The sequence below is a fragment of the Ascaphus truei genome, chromosome 12, assembly GCF_040206685.1.
Source record: "Ascaphus truei isolate aAscTru1 chromosome 12, aAscTru1.hap1, whole genome shotgun sequence".
Taxonomy (NCBI): domain Eukaryota; kingdom Metazoa; phylum Chordata; class Amphibia; order Anura; family Ascaphidae; genus Ascaphus; species Ascaphus truei.
Window position 1 is genome coordinate 38,430,581 of NC_134494.1, and position 14,908 is coordinate 38,445,488.

A 14,908-nucleotide genomic window follows, 5' to 3' on the forward strand; every position below is an offset into this window, starting at 1 on the left:
GACCACCCAAACCAGTCCCTCTCTTCTTCAGATGTCACGTGAAAAATCAGAGGCTCTTTAAAAAAAAAAAAAAAAAAATGAAATCAGGTGTCATTCATGTTCCTTTATAATTGTAAGCCCCTCCTAAAGGGTTACTAGAAGTTTGGTGTGTATTGGGCTCCGCCCTGTGTTGCCATGGAATCATGATGTCATGGGGAGTATATCAGAGAGAGGGAAGGTTCGAGAAGGTTAGGTTCCTGTAGGCCCAGAGGAGAGGAGCCTCGGGGAGAGTAGATAAGTAATGTTTATAAAGTAATAGTACCCACCAGGCGCCCCCTGTTTATTATGTTGTAGATAGGAACAGTACCCTTTTTAGTTAGGGTCCCCAGGAGAAGGAATGGAGTCCTGAAAAGTTAAAGGAAAATGAATACAACATGCCACAGAGGGTCTCAGAAAAAGAGGGCTCCCGGGTGGCAGCGAATCTGCTCTAATAGTCCTCATCAGTCTGTACGGACGTGGCAGTTCCCATACAGGCCAAAGGTACTGGGTCACATAGGAAAGACCCACAAGGATTCCCGTAGGGAAGTAAATGTACCTCCATTAGAGTGGGCACTAAGGGAAGAACCATATTCCTATATGTCTGATATAAAATACAGTGCATCGTTGTCACAGTGTGTATGAGCGGTCGGTCCCCGTGCTTGGGACACGAATAAATGGCAGTTGCACTGCAAACGTTCCTGGTTCCCATTTATATAGATCCTTGCTGCCTCATCGTCCAGCCGCCTGAATGTTAGCACCCTGACTCCAGGTAACCCATGTTTGCACAGCGATGAGAATTCCCCAGGAGCCAGGCAGGCAGGCAGGGTTACATAATATATTACCAGCTGTGAATAAAAATAGATTTATCTTACAAGTGTTAACGCGGTAATCCAAGCGGGCGATCTCATTCCTTTCCGGGAACCCCCTGCTTCCGGGGATACTTACCTAACATAAGGGGGTGCCGGTAACCGCTCCGCTAGCGAGGTTCACGTAACGGACACTTTGTAAAGCTCCTGCACCCTGCGGGCCGACAGGAAGCCGTGACCTCCCCCAGTGCAGCTTTCCTATTGGCTCACGGGACGCCGCAGCTTTAAACGCGCAGGAGATACCGGCGCCCCCCTTCCTTTGAAATGAATGGGGTTCAGCACCGGAGACCCCCTGCTTCAATGCTATGTTAAAAAAAATGTAAATCATCCGCATGGAGTGCTCCTTTAAAAACATCCGGGTGGTAAAGGAGTGCGGGATTTTATTTTATTGCAGCTTGGCTATAACTCACTAAGCTTTGTGTAGATACTTTTAAGTTTAGAATTTGTCCTGTGCACGTACTGAGATATATATGTATGCTGTATGCTGGGTGATAATGGGGAAAGACAAGGTTGTAGACCTGTCTAAGACATGCAAATGAGCATACAGTAATATTTACAGTTGCTATATATATATATATATATATATATGTGTATGTGTATGTGGCAAGGAAGCACAAGCAGGCTGCACACCTGTTCCGTTTTAAGCTGAATTCAGGCCTTGTGTTAATGCTGCAGCTGGAGCCGGCAGTTGCTCTGAGAATTACATGACTTGAAATCTTCGGATGGCTGTGTCCTATGAAACACTTAATCTATTTCTTTCCTAATCTCTTGCTAGGTTATGTTGCTTTACGTCTGCAATACATGTGTCTCAGAGCATCCATATGCTGCATCGTCTGTGAAAGGTATCGAGCTAAAATACTGTCGGGCCGGGGTTTCACAGGCTGATATGAGCCCATTAGTGACTGAAGGTTAAGACTTTCAGCCAAGTGAGGACTACAGAGAGATCTGTTATAAAGCTCTGAATGGGACAGAGAATGTGAACAGGGAGCTGTTATTTTATCGTTCACTTAAATATAAAGTCTAGGGGAGACTCCCGTAAAATGGGGGTGCTGTACAAAGCATCGCTATAGGTGATCGGGTCGCATAACAGATGCATGGAAGAATAGTGAGTTAGTGCGCCTCTGTCTGCGTTCGCCAATGTATAAAACCAATTTGAAAGCGTTGTGCGCGTCAGCTAATTTTTCACGAAGAAAAAAAAGAAGAAGCAAGAGGCGGAGTTAGAGGCGGAGTTTAGACGTGATCTGTGATGCACATATGTAAATGAGATGTCATGTTAAAGTATGAGACACTTTTCGGTGACAAATGCATAAAATTGGCAGTTACGTTTTGTTTTTTTGACGTACAAGATAATGGCAAGTTCTTATGTATGAACATGACGCAAGGTTAAGAAAACACCCCCCTCCCCCCAATGTAAGAACACGAGTACCCACATTTGCCACAAAGGATTCTAGGGAAGAGGTTAATATTTTGACACAATGTCCTTTCCTTAAATCGGTTTAATTTTTTTTATTATTTATACATATGTAGATCTTATTCATCATGATGCAGGGGATCTCATTATGAATGGATGTAACCACTTATAGAACTAATGAGCCTAAGGAAGGATTAGACATATTCATAGGTGACATGTTTATTAGTGGCTATTAGAAAGACGGACAAATGTGCCCCCTTCGTGCCTTGGCTCCTGGTGCCCATGCAAGGAGTGCATAGCATGGGATGTCTTGCTAAGCAGGAGCCCTGTTCTCTACTCTCACCCAAGATTCGGGTGCTGGCCACTGCTGGAATCAGCGAGCATGTTGGGAATCAGCGAGCATGTTGGGAATCAGCGAGCATGTTGGGAATCAGCGAGCATGTTGGGAATCAGCGAGCATGTTGGGAATCAGCGAGCATGTTGGGAATCAGCGAGCATGTTGGGAATCAGCGAGCATGTTGGGAATCAGCGACAATGTTGGGAATCAGCGAGCATGTTGTGAATCAGCGAGCATGTTGGGAATCAGCGACAATGTTGGGAATCAGCGAGCATGTTGGGAATCAGCGAGCATGTTGGGAATCAGCGAGCATGTTGGGAATCAGCGAGCATGTTGGGAATCAGCGAGCATGTTGGGAATCAGCGAGCATGTTGACAGTTCTTAAAAACATTGTGATGTAACCCCCTTCAGCGTTAGAGAGGCCGCAGAACATTGCCACGAGGATGGCCTTGCAGGCATCTTTGACCATAAGACCTCTCTTCTTTAACTTAAATTTAGAAATTTCAACACAAAAAGAACATGACACTCCGGAGTCTTAGGGTGGTGGTTCTTGGTGGCATTGAGTATCCCTTTTTATTTATTGATTTATTTGGGGGATTTTTGTCCTGTCATAAATCAGGTGTACCCTCTCCTTTTTTTATACATAAATGTTCTCATTATAGTATAAAAAAAATAAGTAAAGGGGGAAAAGGCTTATTAAAGCGCTCTCGGAATCCCAGGGAAAACACATCACGGAACATTGCGATATTGTAAAGATGTCATAATACAAACTTATTTTACTGGGCATCATTATTACAAACACCGACTTGTGATACTATTGTGAAGTGTATGTACATAATTTTATGATATGTCCCCCAACGAGCGCTTCTAAAGGAGAGGTTATTTTAATAGTACCATACAGTGTTGGTAGCTGGGGGATCATGTATTATTCATATTCCCGTTGCAGAATTGGCTTTTGGTGACATCTGTTCCTTGGTTAGATGTAGAGCAAGATGTTCTACGAGCAGAGCAGTATTTTATGGGATAGTTCAATCTTTAGGCAAAGCTATATACACATGGCTCAGATTAGCATCAGACTGGGCTGGTGTAACGTCCCGAGCCTCACACATCATAGAACCTACTGAGGGTGTTTCTTATGCCTAGGTTCTCAAACTATGGTTCTTGGACAGACCACTGGTAACCCTTCAATATGTTTAGTGGGGGGTTTGAAACCTTCCAGAAATCTGCCAGCTTAGTACAAATCAAGAGAGCAATGGACACCCAATAATTCTGTTATATTAAAAGATGGACATGCACAGTCCTAGCAAACTCAAAACCTATTGGAGTGGTACTGGGATAGTGAACTAAAGTAGACAAAGACGCCCAAAGGCTACATCCAATAGGACAATTTAGTTAGTTAATTTCTATTGTTTTTTTCTCTGTTTGTTCTTCTCATAAGTACGGGTCATTTAGTTCAATCCTTTGGCCAAAACATTTCAAGCTGTAACCATGTCCAATTGTCCACTTTAGGTCACAAAACCAGTAGCACTCAAATTGACACACACACACACACACACACACACACACACACACACACACACACACACACACACACACACACACACACACACACACACACACACACACACACACATACAGCATACACACATATAATGCAGTGGGTTTGGGGTTAGAGCTTGCTTGGACTCTCTATGTCTATATGTAAATTAGAAACAATTTCGGGAGGTCTGTGACCTCTCCTCCTTAGTTTTAAGCTCGCCCCTCCAACTTCTATTTAATCAGTAGGTCCTGCCCATGTTGGTACACACATATGAATGAGTAGTCTATTAAGAGATGTCTTCCCCCAGGACAGAGGTAGAGATGACCATTGCTGTTGCCACAGGCATGGGACGTATAAATATGTTTCTTCTTGCATATTGTTTTAGATTTTGTTCACTATGTTACGCCGGTGCTGCCCGCAGACCGCAGACCAGACCCGTCCCTTATACTGAGGTGGGGACGTATATGGGCACGCACCCGCAGCAAAAGGAGCGTGTCCGGAGTGTGGTGTTTTAGGCGTTGCCAGGCCAGGTGGTAATAGCTGTAGCAATACTTGCCGGTTCCGGTAAAGAAGAGCCGTAGTCGTTGCCGTTAGCCAAGGTCAGGGAGTGGACAGTTCCGGAAGGTCGATGTCCAAGCAGAGGTCCAGGGGCGTAGAAGGCAGCGAGGTCAGTTGAGAGCCGGGGTCCAGAGCCAGAGAGTGCAATCCGCCAAGCCGGGTCGTGACCTGAATAAACAGAGGGAGAAAGTGCCAGAGTAGACATCCGTAGTGGAGACTATGTTGAGCAACGAGAGTGTGGCAAGACAGGCAATATATAGTGCGGCTGACCAATCGGGAGCTGGGGCAGGCCTGGAGGAGTGCGTGGAGCTGACCTGGATAGGTCCCCTTGATTGGCAGGCAGGTGAGCAAGTTTGGTCTGGGGAAATAGCCTGTACGTAAGTTGGGGGCGCGTGGTTTCACTGCTAGCGCAGTGAATAAATTATCTTCACCCGGCGCGCGCTGTCCATGTGCGCGCCCTGGACTAATGGCAGCCACGTGAGAAGGGAGAGACTGCGGAGCAGAGGCGGGCCGCCGGAGGCGGCGGGGACACCCCAGGGCAACAGAAGATGGCTGGCGCCGGCGAGGAGGACGTTTTATGGCAGCAGCAGGAGGTAAGGGAGATATGCGCTGCGGCTGCCGAGACCCCCTAGTCCTCACACACTATAATTATTAAGGCACTTATGGTTTATAACCAGTTTTAACTGCACTGCAGCTCATACATAACACATATAGTGCATATTAATGTTAACCCTTTATGCACTGCATACGTGGCACGCACCCCATGCTGTTGGCTATAGTGCTTTGTTTCTTCTTCTCTCTATGCAGGGGAAGAGTTACACAAGATACTGTACAGTGTAAAGTCGGTAGTGTAGGACCTGCTGAGAGGGTCTAACCTTGCTGTGGTTGCAGCTTGAAACGTTTTGGCCAAAGGATTTGACTAAATGACCCATACTTATCAGAAGAATAAACAGATAGTATGGAACTAAATAATGTGTCATATTGGATGTAGTGTATGGGCTTCTTTGTCTATTGTTATATACTAAACGTTGCTGACAAACCAACAAAACAGAACCAGAGGGAGATCGTTATCTATCATGTACATCACGGGGGGGCAGCTCCATTCCTTAAGGGCCACCAACAGGTCAGGTTTTCAGAATATCCCTGCTTCAGCACAGGTGGCTCAGTGGTTGACTGCACCATCTGTGCTGAAGCAGGGATATCCTGACGTGTTGGTGGACTGGAGTTGGTCGCCCCCGATCTAGATCGTGATCCTTTGTGCTCCAGCCTCCGTGGCTCCTTCCGCTCGCAGTCTGTGGCTTTTCTATCAGTGACAGCAGTGATAAAAGGCTTATATTAGAACCTCTTTTAAAATATATCTGACACAAGAATAATTATTATACCTATTATTATGAGTGCTCTGCAATCTGGAAATGGAAACATTCCAGAACTGCTGCCTTAAAGAGTCATCCTGATATTATTTTTCAAAGTGTCTACGGTTTTGTGCATTTTTAACTTCCCTAAACATAGCATAGTATTTTTACCCCGCACAGAAACATAAGGATAGTTGATCCTCTCTCATTCCTTTAAATATAACTGATTTGACTTTACTGCCTGTATTAAATGACAAAATTGCCCCCCCCCCCTAACTTGTGCCCATCTCTACTAGATTTACTGTCTATAAATCTCTCAGTGAAGTCACATCCGCTTGTCTGGTGCCTGTGGGATTTTGCTTCCCTGGGATCAGCGCAGACTCTGCCCCCCCCCAGAAATGTGCTGGTTTACTGAGGAATGGCAGTAGAGGCTATAAGTGTTGCAGCCTCACTGATAATTCCAGTGTCGGGCGATCAGAAGCCACAAATCCAGGAGAACTCCAAGATAACGAGCGAGATTTATCCAAGTCTCAGCAAAACTAGGGCAAGAAACAGCATCAGGTGTATTAAGGAAAAATCCCCCCTGTGCAAACCAATGAGATGTTATTGATGGATAACTCTGGTGCTTTGTTTTTGCGCCGGTTTCGTAAACCAGAGACTTTGATAAATGACGCCCGATGTGTTGCCTTTTCGTTGGCTCCATAAGTCTACGTGTGGCTAAAGTATAATTACCCTGCAAAGCCAAAGAAGTTTGAGCGCCCCAGTAATAAGGCTATGCACACTAGCTTCTTGCACACTTTAAGGGCTGTATCCTGTTGTCCTCTCTTTCTCCCTGCTGCCTTGTAACTTTTTTTCCCAGGGGCCATTAGGAGAATCTGTTTTCGTCTCACTTTTCTCTGCTCTCTTCTGCTTAGCTGTTCCAGCCGATTAGCTTCCCAGATAGCTGTTCACGGTGCTCCAGGTTCAGCACTGTGAATCACTGTGTGTTTTCCTTTTTATTGTGTAACACCCCTAACCCCTCGGGCAGGATATAGATGGGCAGTAGGTGTTAGTGGTGCACACCTTTTGGTAAACCTGGAGTCTGGGCCTCCGCGTATAGGAAGCTTGGAGTATAATGGATATGGTGCAGCGCCTCCACCTGAAAGGGCCCAGCCAGAGGAAGGGATTCACCCCTCACAGGAACTTGTAGAAAGTAATTCACTTCAGGACTGCCAGGAACGGTAAAACTGAACTGGTATATTTGAATCTTGATATAATCAGCAGAGAGTATATTACATACAGCGTCCTTCACATGTAAACCATCCATCCTTACCTGGGCAGATGCAAGGTTCTGTAGGGGCTAGTACCTGAGGTAATTATGCTCACCCTTACCTGGGCCAGAATAGCTTCAGCAGTAACTAATGCCTGGGGTAATTATTCCCCGCCATTCCCTGGATAGATAGGCCTTAGCTGGACTCAGGAGTCACTCCTACCCCTGACTCAACCGGAGGCAGGGCAGGTACCAGAGCCCTCCAGGACTCAGACTCAGAACAGGACTCAGGACAGGACTCCCTTAATTAGCCTTGGATCACACTTTTATACCAGGGGAGTGGCTAGCTTCTCTGCCCCAGTAACTGGGCAGACTCTACTGTAGCAAGTCCTCACCCTGGCATGTGACTCCACCCGTTTCCAGGCATGTGCCTGAAAACTGAAACAATGTAACTCCACAGGGAACTGACTCACAGGCAGGGCCATGTGCTAGGGGTTTAACTCTAAGGCCTCGGCCAGGCTCCTCGTTGGTGTGCTGAGGCGCGCTGAGGCTCAGGGAAAGCGGGTGCTTTCCCTGGCCTTGCGGGTGCTTTCCCTGCGAGCGCCATCAGGGGGCGGGCCAGTGGCGTCACGGAGCTGGTTCGCCCTCATTGGGCGAACCGCTCACGTGACCGGCCCTGCGCGCCGGCAAGCGGGGAAATTTTAAAATTCCCTTGCGGAAGCGTAAGCGAGCCCCTACTAAAGCCGCTCTAATTGCAGCTGTAGGGTCTCAGTGCTGAGCGGGAGCGCGCCTCAGCCAGCAAGCAGTAAGCATGGCCGAGGCCTTACACTGCCTGCTATCACCAGGACTTATATGCCAGGCCATAGAAATATAGCAGCGGGCTACAATTGATTTTTTCCAGTGCGAGGCTACACTGGAGCTCAGTCGCCTGCGACTGTCCTCACTGGTGTCATACCGGAAGTCTCGCTTCTTGCACACTATTAGTTATTACTTGTCAATAAAGTAGATTTGTATGCTTCTTGTCTCCTGGTCATAATTTCTTCATCCACGCAACACTACACAACATTGAATACAAAGGAAAAAACAACAATGCAATGTTCCTCTCGGCTCACATCAATGTGAATAAAGAATGCTGGTGTTCCCAGGACTGGGGTCAAGATTTCTAAAGTAGCTCTTGGAAAATACAGAAGGGTGGCTTTTTTTTTTTTTTTTTTTTTTTTTTAAGAATCCCAGGAAATCATTATTTTACATGTTATTTTATATAAAGGAGAGAAAAATACTGGATGATTTGACAATTAAAAAATTAATTAAAATTGAGGATTTTTGTCATGTTCCTGTTATGAGAGACCCAATGGGGCCATTCTCCCTCCAGCAGAGGTAAAAGAGAATTTTATCAGGTAGTGTTAGGACCTGCATTCTGGTCATGCCGTGAGGTGGCTGCATACTGGTCATGCCGTGATGTGGCTGCATTCTGGTCATGCCGTGAGGTGGCTGCATACTGGTTATGCCGTGATGTGGCTGCATACTGGTCATGCCGTGAGGTGGCTGCATACTGGTTATGCCGTGATGTGGCTGCATACTGGTTATGCCGTGATGTGGCTGCATTCTGGTTATGCCGTGAGGTGGCTGCATACTGGTTATGCCGTGATGTGGCTGCATACTGGTTATGCCGTGATGTGGCTGGAGGCTTATAACGCTTTGCCCAAAGGGTTTAACTAAATGACGCTTAGTCACGAGAATATCAGCACTGAAGTATTGCAGTATGTCTTTTGTCACATTGGATGTAGCGTTGGGCATTTCTGTCTTTTGTTGTATGTATTTAGGATGAACCAACGACAAGTACAGGGAAAGCATTAAAAACTATTTGAACCAACTTGTTGTAGTAATACGGTTATCACTGAATCAAAATTAGCTTAGAAGGTCCTGGCACTAATGGACAAAATTGTAATCTTTACAATGTAACTGTCCATTCTGTAAGGGACCTGACACACAGAACAAACGGACAGAAGGTGCCATGCACAGAAGGAAGCTTATTTGACTTTTCGATAAAAAGATGTAAATACCGATCAATAACTTTCAAAGTCCGGCTATCCATCTTTGTTCTGTTTCTGTGTTGCCCTTCTCATTGTGCAGAGGGCAAAGGTTATTGACCATCGTACCTGTGCCGTAATGTGAGCGCATAAATAATGAATGACACATTTTCATTCAGCTTTTAGTGTGAACAGATATAAAAATACAACTAAATGCTAAAGAAATGTAATATAAAATATCCCCAGGGCCTCTGTGCAGGACGTCCTATGGAAAAAGATGGCAGCAAATGAGTAATTGATGTGTTCAAGTAATACCCATGAAATATTAATATAAATGTCTCTTTAATGTCCCCCTGAACCTTTCAGCAGACATTCTCAACTGGAGTTATTTTTTGGTGTGGCATTTGTAGGTTGTGTGGAATAGAAACAACAGTTCATTTGATCAGATATACATGCTGGTGATGCCCTGCTGTGACGTATATATTAAGTTCTGCTGAATCCGTTGCAGGGAGTTTGCCAGGTTTAACGCTGAAGCAGGTTATAATGTTGCTGTCAGTGTAACAGGCACTCAGGAGATCTATTACCATCAATCAAGTAATGTCATCCTGGGACAATGTAATAATCGGATTTAAGGAGAGACCCGGGCAGCCTTAGATGATGGCTCCTTCGGTGGGGCCCGCCCTGAAGCCATTACATCATAATGCTTCTGTATAATATAAGGCGCGTTCTATAGTAGATAGACTTTTTGTGTGTAAGGTGGTCCGAGCTGCCGGGAGCGTCAGGTTGTATATATGTGTATGCGTGTATGTATGTGTGTATATGTGTAATTTATTATATATTTTTAAAATTAAAAAACAGACAAGTTGATAAAATAATAAAATATTTATTAACATTGCGCACACACACACGCGCGCGCGCGAAAACATACTTTTTGAGTCTTCCCCGCTATCAGCCGTCTCCACGCTTACTGCCGCGCGCGCGGCCCGGGCATACAATGGCTGGCTAACCACAGCCAATTATAAATGGCGTGCGCACGCCGCAGCGCGCGCACCCACTATATCACGGGCCTACGAAACAATTCCAGTTTTTGGTCTTTATTGTTTTTGTGAAATCAACGTTTTGATTTTGCGGTGTTTTCATTTTATCAAAACACATCTGCGCTTATCAGTGGAATGATTTATTCTGGCACACGTTGGAATTGGGTGTTTATTTGTGTACTCTGTTTTCGTTTCCACACTCCCCCCTGTGTTTCCTTTATCTCTCGCCTGTGGCTGGGCTACTAAAAAAGGTGGAACTCAATATGAAATGATGACCGACGTCAGAGAAACCGGTTATTAATAATTCCTCCCGTGGCAAATGATTCACGCAGCGGTATTGGTAAGACAGTGTTGGGTCTGCACTAGCATACGCTTCCCCTGTCACATTTCCTTATTTAATGCTGAACTATTCCATGTTCTTTGCAAATGAAATATATTGTCTTTACTTTGGGGTCCAACATCTTTTTTTTTTTAGTAACAAAACATCACTGCTAATAAACATGGATTAGTACGGCTCTGGCGTCCTATAAGCATTTCAAACCCTCTATGTCTTTAGTAGTTATTTCCTGAAGTATTTTCTGTACTGCTGGCACTAGCCCAGTGGCGACCAACTTCAGTCCTCAAGTGCCACCAACAGGTCAGGTTTTCAGGATATCCCTGCTTTAGCACATGTTGCTCAATCAGTGGCTCAGTTGAAGATATCCTGAAAACATGACCGGTCAGTGGCACTTGAGGACTGGGGTTTCCCACCCCTGAGTTAACACGTTCCAGTCTTAACAAACACTAAGTAGCATAAAATGAAGGCTTTTTTCTTTTCTTCCTGGCAGTGTGAAATCCTGTTTCCATATCATGGAGGTTTGTAAGCCGCGACCTAACCCTTGTGAGGCAGCGAACCGCAATCAAACATCGATCATGAGACCAGCCAACGTAGCCAACATGACGTCTGGTTTCACCAAAATTGGTGAGGGGTCAGGTAAGTTTGTGCGAGCCTCCACCATTTCAGGAATCCTACATGGATCCCCAGGCTTTTGTAGGAACGGCTACAACTGAGTTAGACCAAGATAGACCATGTACAGCCGTATTCACCGTCTAAAGCACAGGTGTCTCAATCAGTCCCTGCTTCAGCAAAGGTAGCTCAATCAGTGGCTCAGTCTTTCTTGAGCACTGGAGTTAGCCATCCCTGCACTAGCCAATAGCTGCGAAGATACAGTAGGAATAACACTGCACATGATTTGATTTCCTCTGGCTGCTTCCTTTTGTGTGATGTCACTGTGTGGTGATGTCACTGTGTGGTGATGTCACTGTGTGGTGATGTCACTGTGTGGTCAGCGAGTGCGTGTACAGCCAGGGTCTCCCCTCCTCACCTTATCTTTATCAGTTCTCTGATACGGACAGGAGAGGATAAGGGGAAAGAAAACACTTGATTAACAAATACTTCCCCATTCAGAGACCCCTAAGAGATTCAACTGGTCGACTGTCCCCTTACTCAAGGGATACTTACACTTCTCTCTGTTATATGCAGTTAAGAAGCATCTCTACGGGTGTTACACTATATCTATGGCATAGATAGTAATATGTCTTTGGGGCTTCTCTGTGACATGTTTACCTTTCCCAAGAATATTTACATTACAACATCCCTGCCATTTACCAGGTCATTTATTCTTACCTAATCTCTTAGCAAATCCACGGGACAAAGAGACCCACACATTGCTATGACCGAGAACATACTGTACTTACATTCATAAAGAAGATCTTATTCAGCTGGTTTCATGCACAATACAGCACACGCAGAACTCCTTTAGCAAAACAGAACTAGGTGAGCTCAGACTCAGCTCATTGACTGAACCTCTCATTGAGCCACCTGTGCTGAAGCAGGGACTGATTGAGCCACCTGTGCTGAAGCTGGGATATCCTGAAACGCTGACCTGTTGGTAGCCCTTGCGGACTTGAGTTGGCCGCCCCTGCATTACAGTATATCTTCCAATGCCTTACGATTGCTGCTAGACACTTGCCCAAATACAAAACCCTGCGCTACTTTCCAAATTGGCTTGCAATGTTAGTGACGTCCTTTTAACACTTTGGTTGCAGAACTCATGCTGGCCTTTGAAACGCCGACAACACAGAAATCTAGGGGGGGACGTTTTGCCTAAAATAACGGCTCACATTTTTATTGACATCGCTGGAATGGGCCTGCTGCTGTACGTGGACTCGCAGAAGATTTTGAAATTCTTTAGAAGTTAACAAGAAACCCCTTTGCCATTATTATGGGATATAATAGATTGTCGTGGAACACAGCAGGGGGCTCAACTCAAGTCCTCAAGCCCCTCTCCCCCCCCCCCCCGACAGGTCAGGTTTTCAGGATATTCTTTGACTGAGCCTCTGATTGAGCCACGTGCTGCAGGTGGTATAGCCTGAAAACCTGACCTGTTGGGGATGCTTAAGGGCTGGAGTTGAGCCCCCTGGAATGCAGGATGGTGAGGCCTCTATCTTTACTGTTAATGTTTAATCCTTTCGTTGTCTTGTCTGCATTTCACCCCCAAAAATATATGAAGACGACAGGCATCTGGTATATTAAAATGATTTCCTCAGCTCGAAGGCTTCATTTGTTTTTCTGTACTGTTTATATTTCAATGGCGCTAACATGCAGGGCCACATACACATTTCCTGGGGCCCAGGACTAAAGTCTTCACTGCCCCCACACCCGTGTCAGAGACCTTTGCGAGACCCCCCCCCCCCCCGCCCCTCTCTCACCCCTTCCTCCTCCCCTCTCTTACACCCCTACTCTTGCATCCCTACCTCTCTCCCCAACCTCTCGCCACACACTCAATAACCCCCTCCCCAAAAAACCCAATGACCCCTCTCCCCCAATACACCCAATACCAACCCTTCCCCCAGTCCACAATACCCTGTCCCCCAATACACATAATTCCCCTCCAACACAAAATAACCCCCTCCAACCCACACAAAATAACACTTACACACACACAAATAACACCCCCAACACAAAATAACCCCCTCCAACACACACAAAATAACACCCCCCCACACACAAAATAATACCCCCAGTCCACAATACCCCGTCCCCCAATACACATAATTCCCCTCCAACACAAAATAACCCCCTCCAACCCACACAAAATAACACTTACACACACACAAATAACACCCCCAACACAAAATAACCCCCTCCAACACACACAAAATAACACCCCCCCACACACAAAATAATACCCCCAGTCCACAATACCCCGTCCCCCAATACACATAATTCCCCTCCAACACAAAATAACCCCCTCCAACCCACACAAAATAACACTTACACACACACACACAAATAACACCCCCAACACAAAATAACCCCCTCCAACACACACAAAATAATACCCCCAGTCCAACACACACATAATAACACCCCAACACAAAATAATACCCACACACACACACAAAACCCCCAACACGAAATAACACCTACACACACACACAACACCTCCCAGCACAAAATAACACCTACACACACACAAAAATAACACACCCATCCAAACACACAAATCTCATCAGGCCCGGACTCAGAGTGGGAAGCACCGTCAAACCGCCGCCCTGAGGAGCCGTCACCGAGCAGACCCGGCCTCCCCGCCCTCCAGTCACCTTCCCATCCCGGTCACTCCCCCTCACGTCACCATATTCCCCGGGCCAAGGTTGAAAGCCCACCACCCACCCCGTGAGCACACAATGCCAGGCAGGGGTTATGGGGCCTCGAAGGTGAGAGGAGGAGGAGGGGAGGCGGCAGGGTCTGTGTGTTAGTCACACCGCCATGCTTTCCCCTCCTCTCTCACTCCCCGGGGGCCACAGACTCTCCTGAGGGCACGGACACACTCCCCCCCCCCCTTACCAACCATACCAGGGGAAGGCCTCCGATGCCAGGCTGGTCCCGCGCCGAAAGTTGAAACCAACCTCCGCATCCGCGTATGTAACCGGCAGGGGCAGAGGCAGCAACTAGAGGCCCACAGCAGCTGGGGCCCGGCAGCTGGACCTGGTTGTTGGGCCTGACCTCTAGCCGAGCCCAAATTCCAGCACCGCTGGGCCCGAGACTGTTGTCCCGGCTCCTCCCCCTTGTCGGCGGCCCTGCAAAACATGAATCTAGAGCAATATCAGAGGGTATGGCTGCATGTGAACAGGAATTGGCTCAGGCTATCTCTGTTTTGCAAATAGAACATCCATTAAAGTGATTGGCAGTTAAGGTCTGCTGAAGCATAGCACCGTTTAGTGAATCTGAGCCCTGATGTGCAACCCTTCCTGGATAAGCTTATGTCTGATAATCCTGACGGCACCTGGTCACTCCGTAAAACCGGTCATCGGATTTATCAGCTTAAATGGCTCAACGCCCACCGATCTAGTCACACATTGTTTGCTATTAATGATACATTCAAGGTGAAATATAAATGAAAAAACACCTTCTAGCAATATGTGTTGCACTTCGGTTTCCTACCAGCTTAATTCAATCTAGAGAGTT

At 46.3% G+C, this 14,908-nt stretch overlaps 1 long non-coding RNA gene across 1 annotated transcript; it reads left to right on the forward strand.

Moving 5' to 3' along the window:
• Positions 1-10,043: 10,043 nt before the first annotated feature.
• On the forward strand, positions 10,044-12,983 carry LOC142463821 (uncharacterized). Its single transcript, XR_012787509.1, has 4 exons — positions 10,044-10,143; positions 10,650-10,738; positions 11,226-11,371; positions 12,487-12,983. It is a non-coding gene; the product is annotated as an uncharacterized LOC142463821 (long non-coding RNA).
• The last annotated feature ends 1,925 nt before the right edge of the window (positions 12,984-14,908 follow it).